The sequence below is a fragment of the Malurus melanocephalus genome, unplaced genomic scaffold (genome assembly GCF_030028575.1).
Source record: "Malurus melanocephalus ecotype Western Australia unplaced genomic scaffold, MMel_1.1 scaffold_377, whole genome shotgun sequence".
In the NCBI taxonomy this organism is placed as follows: domain Eukaryota; kingdom Metazoa; phylum Chordata; class Aves; order Passeriformes; family Maluridae; genus Malurus; species Malurus melanocephalus.
Window position 1 is genome coordinate 506728 of NW_026623609.1, and position 7587 is coordinate 514314.

The window sequence follows — 7587 nt, forward strand, 5'->3', positions numbered from 1 at the left end:
TCTATTCTATTCTATTCTCCTCCTCTTCTCTCTCCAGGTGCGCGCCGCTCCCGTGCGCGCGCACGCCCCGCCCCGCCCCGCCCCGTGCGCGGTCCCGTGCGGGTGGGCGGGGCCGCGCTGTCGCTGTCCCGCCGTTGCCACAGCGACGGGCCCGGTGCCGCAGCCGCACCTGCGCCTGCGCCGCCGCCCCCGGTGCCGGTMCCGCTGCCGGTCAGTGCCGGCCCCGCGGGGCGCCCGCGGTCCTTGGGGCGGGAGGAGCGGCGGACCCGGCTCAGGCTGAGCAGGTGAGGGGCCGGGCGGGGCGGCGGCTGAGGCGAGGGGGGGCTGCGGCGCGCTGTGCCCTCCGCCCCGGGCCGGCTGAGGGGGCGGCAGCGGCATCGCGACCACCGGGGCTGGGTGGGGAACGGGGCAGCGGCATCCTGCCCCGGGAGGGGACTGAGGCCTTTGCCCGCCGTCACACGAATCCACCGCCCGCCGAGGGATCCTCCCGTGAGGGGCGGGCGGGGCTGTCGGGGCGCTCCGCCGGCCCCGCTGCGCGTTAGGCGGGGCGGCCGCGGCCCCGGGAGCTGCGGCGGCTGGAGGAGCCGCGCCTCGGCTCGGGGGAGATACCGGGGCGGTGGGACACGATCAGCACCCCCCGAGGGCCGTGCAGAGCCCTCCCGGGCCGGGGCGGCCGTTGCGGGGCAGCGAAGAGCGCGGCGGGTGCGCGCAGGGCGGCTCCGGGCCGGTGCGGCGGGCGCTGGCGCTGGAGCAGAGCGCTTCCTGCGCGCTCCTGGGAGCATCCAGGGCCCTGCGCTGGTCACTGGGGCACGGGGCACCGAGGGGCTGCCCTGCATCCCGCTGTACCCGCCTTGTCTKTCCGTTCGTGCCGGCTCGGGGGCAAAGACGTGTCTGTATTTCTGTTTGCGATGTGCCCCAGAGCAGGAGAGCGGCCGCCCATCGCCTCCCGCTGCTCGGCTCAAGCTTCGGTGGGGCCCCTGCACCCACCCGCACCCACCGGGGCAGTTTTTACTCCACATCTTCCTGCATCCTTCGCAGGCGCCTTTTGCGTCGCACCTTTTCACTTTAGGAAGTGACAGCAGTGTCGTTTTCATAACACAGGGCCTGCAAAGGGCTGGACAGATGAGTTGTGTACATTTTGGAGTGGGTTGGGAATAATCTTCCTTGAGAGGAGGAGGTTTTTCCTTCCGAGGAGAACGCCTGTGGTYTGTGGATATGGCAGCAGAGAAGTGCAGGGCGTCTTCAGACATGAAAGATGCTTCCAGACGCAGTTTCCCTACGCAGGACATGGGGTGGCACAGCGGGGAGGAAGGAGGGGCCCTTCCTGCCCTGGACAGCAGCGGAATGCACCTGAACCCAGCTTATTAAATTGAATAAAACTGAGACAGTGAGGGTAAATGTGAACACAGAGGCTGAGGCAGCCCTGGGGGTGGAATTGTCTATTTTGATCTGCATTGCAGGTGCATAGGAAGCATCCAGGGTACTTGTTGGCTTTACTTAGGTGGTAAGATGCTTACACTTWAAAAGCTGTATTGAGCTTTTGCAATATCAATTATGCTCCTTAATTAAAAAATAAAAGACAAATGGATGTGACTGTAAATGCAGTGCCTTTTCCCATGTAATGTGCTCATTAGTGAATGCAGTTCTGTAGTGYGTTATTATGACTGAGCCTCTGGGAGACTGACATTTATGCTCTTAAACTGCACGTTGCTTTTTGGTTTGACAATTTAAAGYAAGTGCTTTATTAACAGATAATGGATGACTTGTAATTGTTGTATTGTTGATTTCTTGAAGCTTTTGGTTGCACTGATGCTCCAGCAGTTTATTTTTAGTAAAATCAACAAAGATCAGAAGGTCATAATAGAGGAAAGTAACAGCTGCTTAAGTAGAAAGAAAGAATATTGGCTAAAATGATGCATAGCCACTTGTTTTCATCCTGTTGTACTTCTGCTTAATATATCTGTAAAGTTTCCTCCYTTATCCCCTTAGAAAAGATGTGGTCCCATGACCAATCCAGATACTCTACATATTTTCCAGTCCAGTAGTTGTTGCAAACTGTAGAACAGCAATAATTTCATTCCTTACAATTGTTTCCTTTACATCAGATTTCAGATATCACTGCATACTTTCAGGGCTTTTGTTACAAAAATCACACTGTGTTAACAGTTAACTCTTTGTGTGCCCTAATTCAAGAGGCTGTGGCTGTTAAGGGTGATATATTTGTTCATCCAGATCTACCACATCAGTCAGTCCTTTAACTGCAGGAGGCAGAAGGCAAACTCCCCAGCGCTGCTGTGGCAGAATGTGGACTGTAATGTAAAGTAACATAAAATATTTGTTGAGTATTATAAACAGCATAAGTGAGGGATGACATTTGTAATTTTTAGGTGTCTCATTTCTGTTCTAGGGCTTAAAAATGGTGGCTTAAAGTAACAGAAGTGTGAAGAATTGTTTTTGTATTGGGTAAACAGATTACTATTAATCTTTACTCAAGTTCATGTTTAACTTCATTTTTCGTAGTAAAGTTTAAAAAAAAAAGTAGCAAGTTGTTTATTTTATGGAGAGAGCAAACATCTTGCCATCTTTCTGAAAATTTATAAGGCTGAAGAGTTTTTGTTTCTGACAAGTGAATATTTTCTGTGCGTGCTTATGTATATGTGTCTGTTAGTAACTAAAAGTGATGTGTTTRGTTGAGCAGCACTTTCCTGAAAATTCAGTGAATAACTTGAGGAGGGGAAAGAGCTGAATGTGGGACATATTTTTTTCTTATTGCCGATTTAGAAAGCAAAACCACCAAAAGGGAARTGTAAGGATGCTGGTGTTGAAGAAAGACAGGTGCATGCCAGGTCTGTGCTTTGGCTGCCTGTGGCACACAGGGGACACRGTGGCTGTGACACATCCGACAGCACAGACACATCTCTGCTGCCGAGCTGCTGCTCTGCCAGGGCTGCTGCAATGARCCGATTGTGTAACCAGAGCCAGGASTCCCAGAAGGGTCTGGCAGAGCCSGAGCCTCCCTGGGAACAGCGCTMCAGGGCCCGGTGCCTGCAGCCTGGGTGGGGTTGAGRTGGGAGAGTGCCCTTTGTTCAGGCRCAAACCTTATCACCAGCACTCTGGTTTCCTCTGCTGAAACAAACCCTSCACTCTGTTCTTGTGCACAAATCGAATGTACATCTGAAGAGCACGGGAAGATGGCAAATAGTGCATTGAGTGGAGCCGAGTTGGAATGTTAACCCCCTGGTTACTACCTGCTGTCTCTCACCTCTGTTCCTGCACCTTTACCTGTCTGGCTGTGGTATTGTCAATGGATATGGGCCTGATTTGTCTCTGTGCTCATTTTTAAGTGATGTAAAAAATGTCTTCTTCCAAACCAGGATGTCCAGCAGATGGGTTTTAGTCTATCTCCATGTGAGCAGTGAATGATTTTGTCTAATAGTGTTTTACAGTTATCTACCAGCTCATTTCTCCTGGGGATGTTAAAGAGTATGGTACTATAAATAGGAGCAATAAATTTATTTACTAGCAGTCATTAGAGGCATGACAAAATATTGCTGAAACTGATGTTCTCAGATGTATCAGAACTTCTGCAAGCTGTTAGTTTGAGTGGTTTTAAATAATCATTAAAAAAAGACTTTTCTTTGGATTGCTGTTTCTTTCCTGCTATTGGGGAGCATTTTGGTTCTCATTTCACTCTGAGGAAACCTTTGCTTTGTATTTAAAATGTTAAAATGCGTCACTGCTTTTTTGTTTTAATTTTTTGATTGAGGGATTTTAAATCAGTGTTATTTAAAAACAGTGCTGGACTGAAAACTGTTAAATGTCATGGTTTCTCCGTGAGCCGAATGGCTCTCCAGAAAGGCTGAAAATATGCCAGGGAACAGTAGCTCCCTGTAATCCGAGCCCGTGCCCGGAGGGAGGGCACAAAAGGCACAGCAGATCGCGTTTCTGTGGAGCAGAGGTGTSGAGCTCGGGAAGAGTCCATCTGTATGGAAAAACCGTGGGAATGATGTCAGTACCAGCAGGTTCCCTTTATAATAGAAGTGTGTCTGCTTGTTTCCTTTCCAGCCTCAGGAAAGCTTGATTCAAGCAGTGTAGCTTTACTGTCTCAGTTTGAGATACCTGAGTTATGTAAGTGAGGGTATAAAGCACCTCTGTTTGGAATCCTTTGTCTTGGCATCCTCTTTAACAACAAAAAAAAATCTTGCTTATGAAAGGATTTGGCCATAGGTCATCACCACTACCMGATTTCCTTCATCAGCAGCTCTCAAAACCTTTAGCAAAGTGGAGACCAGTTTTTGTGTGTTTGGTCGTGGTTGCTGTTCTAAAATAATAAAAATCAATGCCTTATGAAACAGCATCACAGAATGCATTAGAGAAAAGCATCTCSTCAGCCTGTTACATTTGCCTGGAAATAGTTGTGCAGCTCTGTAGAGTTGCTGTTACAATAGCTGCTCTCAGAAAATGATCTCTCAGGACAGATTTCTSTAGCTTGCTGTAAAGCTTCAGTGCCTTCTGCCATGTTTCACAAATATTCCAGGTAAACTCTGAAAATCATAATTTCTGCAGTTCATGCAGTAGGAGCTCGAGCTCAGGCGAGTGCCTGGAGCTGGCGCTGCTGCAGGAAGCAGTTCCGCCCCCCTGACCTGCTTACAGATTCTATTTTTTATTTTTATTTTTTTCACCTTCCTCAGGCATCTACAGTACTTCACAGTGAACCCATCACCTGAAAACAGGCAGTGGATTAACGGGTTTGTTTTCAGCTGCACCACTTCCCTGACCTGGTTCACTGAATGACCAGGAAGGTGATTCTGGAGCATTTCAGAAATGCARCATTAAATTCTTGCTCGGAGTATGTGAGTGGGTTGGGTGAGACAAAGTCGTGTCTGGGCTGTGAAATAGTCACATGTGTGTGTGGTGTGGGTTTTTGTCGTGTTAGGGAGAGGGAAAAGGCCCAGCCAACTTGGTTATGTGAAAGCATCTTAGGAATTCTTTTCGTTTGTATTTCACCAAGCTTCAGGAAGGGCAAATTTTTATATTGCACAAATACATTTTCTTCAATTTCTGGTGCAATTCACACATTCTTGATCATAGAGGACAAAATTAAAAGAGGACATGCAGTGTTCATAAGTGAGTATTTGATGTGTGAAAAAAGCCTGTGACTATTCAGTAGTAGTGTGATTTCTAAGCATGAATTTGGAGATATACTTAACAGATCCTTGTACCAAAACCACCCACAGCCCCACCTTACTAACTTAAGTCTTGATTTTGCTTTAACTGGAGCTGGAGAACTTTCTTAATGACTGGGAAAAAATAGAATCAGGCTCAGGTTTATGATATTGTGTTAGTCTGGGAAATCTGAATATTAATTTTCTTGTCATCCTTCTGACAAAAGAAATTGGTTTACTAGAAAGATTGATGTGTCTTTGCAATATTGTGACTGCCTGGTTGTGACTGGGGTGCAGCCTGTGTTCTGTGGCTTTGATGGAGGTTGTATTAAAATAACAAACTATTTTATCCTCAGAATGAAGGGGTGAATAAAATAGAAGAGCCATTSATGAGGAGCATATGCCAGAGAGCAAAAGAGAAGCAACCTGTTCTTCTACATGATGATGTAGTCTTGCTTATGAGGGTTTTTGTCATTTCATTAACACTTGTCATTGTTAAAGGGGCTCTTTTGAAGTAGTCAGTGTCATTTAGATGACACTTTCTTTGTTTCCCTAAGGTTAGAATTAGAATTAGGCCTCAATTAGGTAATTTTCAAAGTTTYCTGCCAGAATAAGCTATTAGCTCCTGACAGCTGTACAGCAATAGCTTTGGATACCCTGGTCACAATAATTGTATGTGTATGAAATGCCACTGCAGGATCATTTGATTTGGTTCTCTAATGGTCTCTGTCACAGTAGTGATTTTAATGTCTGATTCCATGTAGTTTCTTCCATTGTGACAGCTCTGGGTGGTCTCAAGGACAGAGGAGATACCGTGTGAACCATTTCTGTCAGTGCTSCTGGCTCCAGGTAGACAGGCACGTAGGCAGTCGGTGAGTTCTGTGCAAAAGTGCCAGCTGGTTCCTTTGGAGCATCCAGAATTAAATCATTGCTACCAGGATGGTGTCCACTCAGTTATTCCTCCTGCTGCCATACCAGCTGCTGTAGGAGTAACAAAAATCATCTTCTTACTAAAATGCTGAAATGTTTGCAGGACATTTAGAGATTAACTGTAGAGAGTTTACACAGTCTCTGATCAGAAAATGGTGGGRAAGTCAGGCAGAGAAACCACTGAGTAAAATACCATCAAAAGCAGTAGAAATRGAAAGGGAGCTGAGAAAGCAAAATCATGTCCTTCCTCTGGGAGGACAGTGGCACAGTTCCTTCTTCCCCTCCATTGTCTCCAGGAAAGAACTACTAATTTKGCTTGTTTTAAAACACATAAATGAAAAGAGTATGAGAACAAGTTACTGGGTCAATAATGATGTGCAAGCATTGTTATATTTTAATGCAGAAGGCTGAGGAGGAGGGGGAAGAGGTTTTGCTGCATGAGGTGCTCATTCCTGAAAAGGGAGCTCTGGAGAAGGGGTGGGATGTCCAGAGCTGGATGTGTAGGCTGAGAGTATTGCCTGAAAAACTCAACTTCAGCAACACAGGACTGGTTGAAGTGGCTTAGCCAGATGCACAGATGAACGAGGGGTGAGCAGAAATCTGAAACTGTGGAACAGTTTGTCACTGACCTGTATTAGTGATGGATTATTGCATTTTATACACTAAGATGTATTAGTGATGTATTATTGCAGATCTGCATCAGTAGAAGTGCAGTGGTGTGATAGAATCAGTTTGTGGGGGACTTAAAGCAAATGTCCATGCAGAAAGATAGCAAAGCCCTTGAGTTGACTGTGGAGTCTGCAGGGTCTCCTTTATTATGTCCTTTGAAAGGAGCTGAGCAAACACTTTGGGCATGGCATTATGTCTCGGAGATGGAGCTGATCTAAGCAAAGAACAACAAAGKGACTGTTGGTGATTTCAGCATCAAAGCTGTGTTGTTTAGATAAGTTTGGTCAGTTCAGTGAAGGTCTTTAAAATGGGGTTTGGCCAAAACTGTGGAGGTTCTTACAAGAGGAATCCACTGTCCTTACTTAGTATTGAAATTATATTTTGTATAGCAGACAAATAACATTTTGGCAGCTTCTGTCACCTTTTGAGGGGGCACTGGCCAGACAGCAGTTGAGAGGAAAATGTCTGCCCATAAATATTTCAAGGATATGAGTTGGCAGGGAGCTAAAGCAGCTTCTCAGGTGATGGTCACCCCATCCATGTAAAAGGAGGTTATTGTGTTCWGTTTGGTGGATACCAAACAGCAATGAAAATGTTAAATAATTGTTGTTTGGGCTTCATTCCATCCTTTGGACTTGTGCCTAAGGTCAGAGATTAGCATCTCCCTCCTCCTATCTTGCAGCAGGGTATAGAGATGCTCTGATTTTGTGCAAAGGCATCTGATACGCAGCCAGATGCTCRTTGCCTTGAAACATTTTGAACTCTTTCCAAATGCTTAAGATCCAAAAAGGCCTGGAGCCTGCACATCCTCTGCAAGGCAAGA

General features: G+C 46.6%; 1 protein-coding gene across 2 annotated transcripts in view; it reads left to right on the plus strand.

The window, feature by feature from the left end:
• Positions 1–7587, plus strand: part of CCDC92 (coiled-coil domain containing 92) — a 17316-nt gene that overhangs the window by 1677 nt on the left and 8052 nt on the right. Inside the window, exon 1 of one of the 2 annotated variants that reach the window (XM_057378850.1) lies at positions 135–284. The exons of the other annotated variant lie outside the window; for it this stretch is intronic. The gene's annotated coding sequence lies outside the window, so the exon portion shown is untranslated. Of the gene's footprint in view, positions 1–134; positions 285–7587 lie in introns of those variants that run through there. 2 annotated transcript variants of the gene reach the window in all.